The sequence below is a fragment of the Panthera tigris genome, chromosome A2 (genome assembly GCF_018350195.1).
Source record: "Panthera tigris isolate Pti1 chromosome A2, P.tigris_Pti1_mat1.1, whole genome shotgun sequence".
Classification (NCBI taxonomy): domain Eukaryota; kingdom Metazoa; phylum Chordata; class Mammalia; order Carnivora; family Felidae; genus Panthera; species Panthera tigris.
The window spans coordinates 136,286,394-136,296,506 of record NC_056661.1 but is presented as its reverse complement, the minus strand read 5'-3'; positions in this window follow the sequence as shown (position 1 = coordinate 136,296,506).

Genomic DNA, 10,113 nt, shown 5'->3' with positions numbered 1-10,113 from the left:
TCCACGCTGCCAGCTGTTGGAACCCAATGTGGGGTATCGTCAAACAAACAAACTATGATGCCATGACCTGAGCTGAAACCAAGAGTCCATTGCTTAACCGACTGAGCCACCCAGGCACCCCAGTTATTTAGGCTATCTTATCCTTAGTTTTCTCATCGGTAAAATATAGGTGACTGACGCATTGGAAATTTGGTGAAGTAAATGTGTATGAACTATGTAACAGGTTTATACTGCTGTGTAACAAATTATTACATGCCTCACTTAAAACAACACATGTTATCATCTCACACTTTCCGTGGGTCAGTCTGTTCATGGCTTAGCTCAGTTCTCTGCTTCAGGTTCTCATCAGGCAGCAATCTAGGTGTCAGCTAGTGCTGTGGTCTTATCAGGGGCTTGATTAGAGAAAAAGCCTTTTCTAAACTCTGTCAAATCATTAGTTGCATTCATTTCTTTTTTGGCTGCAGGACTGAGGGTTTTAGTTTTGGTGATGCCCATGCTCAGCAACTAGAAACCTCCTCCAGTTCCTTGGCATGTAGACTTCTCCAACATGGTCACTTCATTCATTACAATTTGCTTCTTCAAAGTCAGAAATAGAGAGCAAGCAAATTTAATAACAAGATGGAATCTTACGTAATATTCCATAATTACAGTAGTGAAATGTCATCATCTTTGCCACATTCTACTGGTTACAAGTAAGTGACAGGTCTCATCCACACTAAAAGGGAGAGGATTACCCAAGGGTATAGATAAAATAAAGCAGGAATCATCATGGGTTATTAGGATCTCTCCACCAAAAGCCCAGGATGTGGAACAGAATAAGTACATAAACGTTAGCTGTCTAACAACTGTTCTAAAATGCACAGTGTAAAACAACAAAAATCTGACCAAAATAGTCATGAGTTATACATTTTTATCTTGTGATTCTTAAGCTCATCTACAAACAGAAATATTAATTGGTAATCGATTTAAAATATTCAAATGGGGGGTGTTTCTGGCTCAGTCAGTTAAGTATCCAACTCTTGATTTTTGGCTCAAGTCATGATCTCATGGGTTTGCTATCAGCACACAGCCTGCTAGGAATTCTGTCTTTTCTCTCTCTTTGCCCATCCCACCCCCATCTCAATAAATAAATAAATAAATAAATAAATAAATAAATAAATAAGCATTAAAAAATATTCAAATGGAAAGACGACTGGAGCAGACACACTTAAAGATACGTGATTGGAACTACTTGTCACTGATAAATGAGCAGCTAACATACTTCAGATTGTGGGGTTTACTCATTTCGGCAAAGTCTTGAGTACAGTACAGAATTTGCAAAAATTGAGCCTAAGGCAATATATTTGTTTGGAACTGAAATCCATTGGTAGTTCTGATAAGGTTTAAGATAATCTATTATTCCACTTGTTATTGCCAAAATAAGTATTTAATTACAGGGGGTTATCTTTTTTTTTTTTTTTTTTTTTTAATTTCTTTTTCCAGAATGGCTCCTGAGAGCTTTACCAACTTTAGGTTTTGGTAGACCTTGTATGAGAATGATTTGCATTTAGTTACTTTTTTGGGCAAGATTGAAAAACAATGCTCAGTTTATTTCCATGTAAAAGACATCATTTTTCCTCATTTGCATGCGGTTTTGTATTTAAATAATCAGACTTTTTGTTATTGCTGCTTTCTTATTAACCTTTTAATTCATGATTAATATCTTTCTTATTAAGTAAATTTTAAAATGGGAAAAAATCTCCAGGCAATTTAATATGAAATACAAAGGACAAAATTATCTGCACCATCCACAGCAGTGAAATCGGCACCACTGGAAGTGCGGAGTAAAAATCTGTTAAATAAGATCATTTTTCTTCCCAGTTATATTTCCCAGGGCTGAGAACATTAGAAATTTATATATACTTCTGCACACTGGTTATTTCTTATAGCATCAAATGAAGCCACAGTAGTAAGTATATCTATATTTTCCATGGACTACCTGATTCACTTTGATGATACAGAACTTCCACAGTGAGAGATGTGTGGCGACAAGGGTATTACCATTTCTCTCAAATGGCGAACAAAAAAAAACTGTCTTAAAGCACCATTTTCTGTATAATATGAATGCTCTGCTTATTACAGAAACGTAGGTCGCCAACATTTTAACAAATCAGTGATGTGAATTTTTAAATTTTATTTTTAAACCCGATATAACATTATGTCAACAAATCATTAGGGACTGTCCATAAGAATTTTATTTCAGAGGATTGTACGTATAACTTCAAGAGGTAGTGAGAAAATGATGCTATGAAATCACAACCCCCATGCTCTCAACAAATATTTATAATAAGGGAAATTAATAAAACATAATTTTATGTTTTAATAAAACATAAATGCAGGGATTTAATAAAACATAAATGCAGGAGGTTACTGAAAACTTCTAATTTACATGTTAAGAATATTAGAAACATGTAAAAAGCTGTAATTTTGCATAATATCTGCTTTATGCACACAGTTTGGTTTAGCACCTATGAAGTAATTTTGACTTCAATAAAACTGGATTTCTGAGACTATAGTAATTTGACATAAAGTGGGTGTCTGAATATAGTTTAGTATCTGAATTAGGTAAGTAGAAGAAAAATATTAAAAAAAAACTTTTATAAAAAATGAAAAAAATCTAAAATATAATCATGAAAATGTCTTTTAAATCCACGCATTTCTTCACTTTTATAGTTTTGTGATAACAGACATTTAACACGATATTTCAGTGTAATAATTTTGGAGAGCGATGACCTTGATCATGTAATATCATTCCCACATTCAAATTAGCTGGAAAGTGGTAGGTGCATATGCCAGCTCACAGTAAAATTCACAAAGCTTCTCTCTTTTTATTAAATAAAATCATGTCAACTCTCTCAAAGGAAAGGTTTGAGGAAGTAAGTTAATTAGCACATATGGTCAAAATCCTTAATTCCTTATTAAGTACAAATTAGCTCTGCTGTAGGAAAAACACTCATAACTTGCTTCGGAATACATGAATTTATACATACATGCACAGCACACACTTCTACAGGGACAGTCTCACTGAGAATTTCCACATTGTCCTTCGGTGAGGGAGACACAATAAAGATCCCTACAGCGTGACCATCACTGTTAATTCTAGACATATGGATAGGGTAGGTACATTGTAAAGTTTTCTAAAACACTCATAATCAGAAATAGACACTACAGGATGATGAATAGGGTATTTTGAAAGGTAAGAATTCACTTATGTAATGAATAGGGGTTAACTGTAACAGATGGAAGATAATAAAGAGTAATGATAGCATAGATGAAACTAGACCTCAAACATTGAACAAGCTAATTTACAAAGGAGAGAAACTCAAGAAAACCAATGGCTCATTTGAACTGGAACTTACAGACAATTCAGAAAATAACTGGATCATCATAATAACTGGCTAATCATTCTTAGTCCTCTGACGATTCTGACCAAAATAACTGTAATATTAATATGAATTATCTCTTCTCTGTATGTTTTCTGCTTTTCCTTCCATTATCAATTATCTCCTAATATCCCATATTCAAATTCTCAAATATTTGAGGAAAGTTTTTAGACAACACAATCTCATATTTGCAGAGCTCCCTATAGGTCAAGTTCCTGCCCCAGTCTATTTTGCACATCTGTTTTCTTCATCATTGGTAATCCTCCCTCCCTCACTTTCTCTAACAGTATCACTTATCATTAGTTGTGACCATTTAAGAGCTTCTGTATGATGCAAGTGTGCCACTCACTCATGAATTCCTTATTGTTTCAATAAAAGGTGATCTTGTGAAATTTTCCAAGGAACATAGTCATCTGATAGGTCTTTGGATCTTTTAAAATAGAATGTGCATTTCATTCCTTCCTCAAAATCCGCCAAGGTAGTTCTAACATTTCCACCTTATACATTGTGGGCCATCGTTTTTTGCAAGTGTTTCAAGTTCCATTGCAGCATTGCATTAAGACAGGCTCCAGGGGCATTTAAACACCGATATAGGAGTTGTCTCCCTCTCAACAAACTTTCCCTTATTCATATTTATACTCTATTTTTCCTGGCCCAGGATTTCAAGATGATTCCCAGTCATACTTTACATGATCTTACTGGTTACTGGTATATCTTATCTAGGTTTTGCTGTTTCTTTCATGAAAGATCCATTTCCTTTCCTGGCAGAACCTGCACTCCCCCTTTTGAACCATGCTCAGACCCTTTGTTATTTCTTGGTTAGTGGCCAAGGTAGAAGTGGGAAAAAATCTTGAAAAGGACAAGTACTATGCTACAAGGTATAGAGACCGCATCAAAGAGGAGCCTACCATCTTTTCACATTAGGGATGGGAACGGGGAATTCAGTATTTTCAAGCTTATCTACCCATATGCTATGCCCCCATCACAAATTTCAGAATCAAACCTTCTTTTTTTAATGTGAGAGGCCAGTTTTGGTTAGAAATTTACTGAAGCTGTGAATACAGGCTTTTCTGAAATTCTGATATCCCTTAATCAAGTTGTTTCCCTAATCTTCAGCTGTCCTTCAACTATAGAAGTTGAAGGTGTCTACAGTGATTACTGTAGATTATTTTTCCGTCCATTAAAGTGGTAAATTTCTGACCTATGCCTCTATATATCTGTATTCAATATATAGTGAAAAAACACATTTTTTTCATTTTTTATAATTTTTTTTCATTTTTTTATTCGAGAGAGAGAGAGTATGTGCATGAGTAGGGGAGTAGGAGAGAAGGACAGAGGAAGAGGGAAAAAATCTTAAGCAGAGTTCATGCTCAGTGCAGAGCCAGATGCTGGGCTTGATCCTATGATCCTGGGATCATGACCTGAGCTGAAATCAGGAGTTGGACATTCAACCAACTGAGCCACCCACATGCCCTATTTTTTGTTCTTATAATTTTTATTTTCCGTGTATCTCTCAAATATTATAGATATTACATAATCCAGTGCTATTAAAAAGTTGTTTTTGGGTCGCCTGGGTGGCTCAGTAGGTTGAGCCTCTGACTTCGGCTCAGGTCATGATCTCACAGTCCATGAGTTCGAGCCCTGCATTGGGCTCTATGCTGGCAGCTCAGAGCCCAGAGCCTGCTTCAGATTCTGTGTCTCCCTCTCTTTCTGCCCCTCCCCTGCTTATGCTCTGTCTCTCTCTGTCTCAAAAATAAAAACATTTAAAAAAAATTTTTTTTAAGTTTTTTAATGTTTGTTTATTTTTGAGGAGGGGGGTGCGGGGAGGGGCAGAGAGAGAGGGAGACAGAACCCTAAACAGGTTCCAGGCTCTGAGCTGTCAGCACAGAGCCCGACTTGGGGCTCGAACTCACAAACCTAGAGATCATGAGCTGAGCCAACGTTGGACGCTCAAGCGACTGAGCCACCCATGCACCCCTATACTTGTTCATTTTGAATCTATTGTAGTTAGACAGCCTGAAACTATGAAAGAATGATTTGAAACATTATCCTACTTGTATAATATGCATTACCATGTTACACACATACACACAGAGAATTGGTTCCTTGTGTCAGAAACAGACTTTCGATTTACAAATTACTTTGTGCCAGTTCCCATTCTCCAAATCACCACAGGGTGAGGGGTGAAAGCATATGATGTCAACTCTATGTATTGCAGGGTATGTATCACAGGAGGGTAACCCCAAAACTATGAAACTGGGAGCTTATATAAGGTGGTTGGCACATCTATCTCTCCAGAGATGGAAAGAAATTGATGTTTGCTCTAGAATATAAATACATACTCTCTGGAAGGAGAAGGTCTCTAGGTTTACAACCCCTGGAATGTAAACAAATGGCTCCAGGGAAGACTGTCTATAAATTTCTCAGAAACGTCCAAGGCATGCTTTTTTCCCTTCCATCATCCTTTACACAGATTGTCAGTAATCTTTGCTCAGTAAGCCCTGAATGTGAGAAAACATGAAAATATTTATGGAGCATTGTTTCCTGACATCTGCAACAAATATATTCATATATTTTTTTCCTTGTGCATTGACTTTTTTTCCCCTAAGTTTCATACATATAAGCAAACAAAAATAGGTTACTTTCAACAAAATAAAATCAAACTAGGAACATATTTATTCCTTCAAAATGTCAATTACAAAGAAGATAATTGAGAGTTTTTATAATAATTCTTGGGAGAATTGCCATGACTCTAGACTCCTTTATGCATCCAAACTCTCAGTCACATGTTAAAAGCATAAGAAAAATCAGAAATATTTAAAAATATGTTTCGATCTGAAACTGTCTCCTCAGAAATACTAAATGGAGTAACTCTTTATGAATAGGTAACTTTTGTTTTTCCAGCTTATATATACATTTTTTAAAAATAAATTATTCTCCATAATTGGTAGAGAGGTGAAAATAGTATATATTCCTTACATTTTATATGTATAGTTTATCTAGCTTAAAAAGTTATATAGCATTTTAAAAATACTTTTATATTAAGTAAATGGAAAATAGGGACCTACTGTTTTTGGTATTACAATATATAGAAAGGACATGAGAATTTCATTTTTTAAATGAGACCACGAATTAAAGTAGGACGATAAACAATAAAACAATAAAAATTGTTTTTTATTTAGCATATACAACCTGATGGTGTGTTATTTAATATATGTATATATTGTGAAATGATGACCACAATCAAGCTAATTAACACATCCATCACCTCACACCATTTTTTTTCCTTGCTGTTCTGAGAACACTTGAGATCTATTCTCTTAGCAAATTTCAAGTATACAATATAGTATTATTAATTATAGTCACCGTGTTGTACATTATATTCTCAGAACTCATTCATCTTATAAGTGAAAGCCTATACCCCTTGGCCAACATTTCCTCATTTTTCCACACCCCTAACCACCATTTACTCTCTGGTTCTGAGTTTGACAATTTATGAGTCTACATATAAGTGATATCATACAGTATTTGTCTTTCTCTATCTGGTTTATTTCACTTGGCATCATAAGCTCCAGTTTTGGGGCACCTGGGTGGCTCAGTCAGTTAAGCGTCCAACTTAGGCTTTGGTCATGATCTCGCAGTTCGTGGGTTCAAGCCCCACGTCGGGCTCTCTGCTTTGGATTCTGTGTCTACCTCTCTCCCTCATGCTGTCTCTCTCTCGCTCTCTCAAAAATAAATAAACATTTAAAAATTTTAAAAAGTAAGCTCAGTTTCACCAACGTTGTTGCAAATATCAAAATTTCTTCCTTTCTTTTTTTTAATGGCTGAATAATATGCACAATAAGGAAGCAATCATAAAATAAAAGGCAACATATAGAATGGGAGAAAATATTTACAAACCACATCTCTGATGAGGGGTTAATATCCAAAATATATTAGGAACTCATACAACTCAAAAGAAAACATAATTACTGGATTACAAAAAAAATAAAGGGCAGAGGGCCTGAAGAGACATTTTTCCAAAGAAAACATACAAAGGCACGTACAAAGGTATTGAACATCACTAATGATCAGGGAAATGAAAATTAAACCACAATGAGACATTACCTCACACCTGTTAGGATACTTATTATCTTAATAAACTCTTTACTCTTCAAACCACATAGAGTTTGTTTAAATGTGTTTACATCATAATAAAGAACTAGGATAATTTGTGTAGCAATAAGTTATATTTCCAAAAGTTGCTGGTGTTTATTATACAATAAATGCTAGAAAATAAAGAGAGGAGATTTTTCAACAGTCAGAAGTATCAAATATAGTTTTTATCTAATATGTGGAAATCATATATTCTTTATTGCTTATATTTTTATTGACACCTTTCTTCTTAATAGCACTTGCACAGATATATGTGGTTAAGTGTAGCTTCCTCATTAAAAGACACATATGAGCACCCTTTCGCTTTGGTGTATAAAAAGGACACATCAGGTAGAAACCAGCATTTTTGTTACAGATTAGATTAGATTGCAAAGAATTACATGATCTATATTAGTGAGGGGACACTGTAGTGAATAAACTATTAAGGGTAATTCACCACAGGACAAAATACAGATGTATTAACTAAAAAAGTTTTTGCCCTTGTGGACTATTATGAGTGGAATTGTGTGCCCTACCCCTCATATGTTGAAATCCTAGCTCTTAGTACCTCAAAATGTCTCCCTATTTGGAAGTAGGGTCATTGCAGATATTATTAAGGTGAGATCAGACTGGAGTAGGACAGGTCCCTAATCCAACATGACTGGTGTACATATACAAAGGGGAGATTTGGACACGGCCACAGACATAATGAGAATGGCACGTGAACATGAAGATAGAGATTGAGGTGATGCAAAAAGTAATGCCAAAGATGGCCAGCAAACTACCAGTAGCTAGGACAGAGTCATGGAATGGATTCTCCCCACGGCCCTTAGAAAAAACCAACACTGCCAACACCCTGACCTCGGACTTCTAGCCTACAAAACTGTGAGACAATACGTTTTTGTATTTTAAACCACCTAAATTGTGGTACTTTCTTATGGCAGCCCCAGCAAACTAATACATGCCCTTTGTATCCTTCCTTTCTACAAAGAATCAATGGCAGTCATATTCATTCACATATTCATTCACCTTAGGAAAGAGAAAGGGCACATATTCATTCACCTTAGGAAAGAGAAGATTAAAGGGTCCAGAAAGTATAAAGAAGTCAACTGATCTAATCAGATGTTTGGAATCTTAATATAGAATAGAACTTTGAAATCAAAGGTGTTGATTTATAGAGATCTGGGAGACTGAGATTAATGTCATTCTTCTTCTTCTTTTTTTTTTTTTTTCTATTCCAAAGCCTGAGTATGATAAAACAAAACCTGATACTTGAACAGAGAGAATTTAAAAATTTCATCTTCACCCTCAGGACTTGGGAAAAGTCATATATTTGAGAGAGGGTTTCCCAGGTTTGAAAGCAAGACTTAGTCTGCTTGTAGGATAGCTGAAAATTAGGACAGTAGTTTAGTGGACGTCCCCTTCTGTGCATGGTTATTTTGAAAGGGCTCTGCTTTCTACCTTACTAGAAAATTTAGGAAATTCGCCAAACCAAGGAATAAAATGGGGTGACCTAAGGAAGTGCAACACTCCATATAGCATCATACCAGTATCAGAGACTGGCAATCACTAAATAAGCTGTCTAGCTAAGTGCCTGAGAGCAGCTTAGCAGAATTCTGAGCTGCCCACATGATTACAGCCAAATGACACTTCTCTAGAGTATAGTGCAGAAGTAACTGAGAGAAAACAAATAGAATATATATATGCCTTGGGTTTGCATCAAAATACGGATAATGAGGAATTACTAGGAGGCAAGGTTATCACAGAATATGCTAGAAGATAAGAATGCTAAAGGCTATTCAAAGATTGTTCATTTCAGCAGAAGCCTGAGTGGACAGATGCTAATGTATGAGAACCAGATTCCTCCCTTGTATCTAGGGAGATGATGAAAACAGAAATGTGAAAACTAAAATTGCTTTGCATGCAAAAAGACAGTGGGAAAACAGATAAACAAACATAGAAATTAATGGGCACAGGTGAAGGGAATAAGGTAAATATATTAAAGATACGTATAATATGCATGTATTATATATACATTATCATATTATGCATAATGTATATAATTTATACATATGTATAATATAGGTATCTATGTTATATATTATACATATAAAATGTGCCTAAATATATGTATATGTTATACATATATAATATGTATAGAATATATATTATACATCATAGTACACATATGTGTACAATATATATATAATGTATGTATAGACTGTTAAGATCACAACATACATGATATAATTAGATCATATAGCACATTTTATATATATATATATATATATATATATATATATATATACCTTTATTATATATTGTGCATTATATACCTCTACTTGCTGATCTCATTTGATTTTTGACAACTTATTATCTGATTCTAGTGATCAAGGAAGGTCAGATATGGCTACCTTCATCATATAGCTAAAAACACTAAAAGCTCTGAGAGATTAAGAATATTATTCAATATATATGTAATAAATCACAGGGATGGAACTAGTTACTTTACTTTCCATACAGTGCCATAAAATGATTAGGGTGCATTAAGCATTCT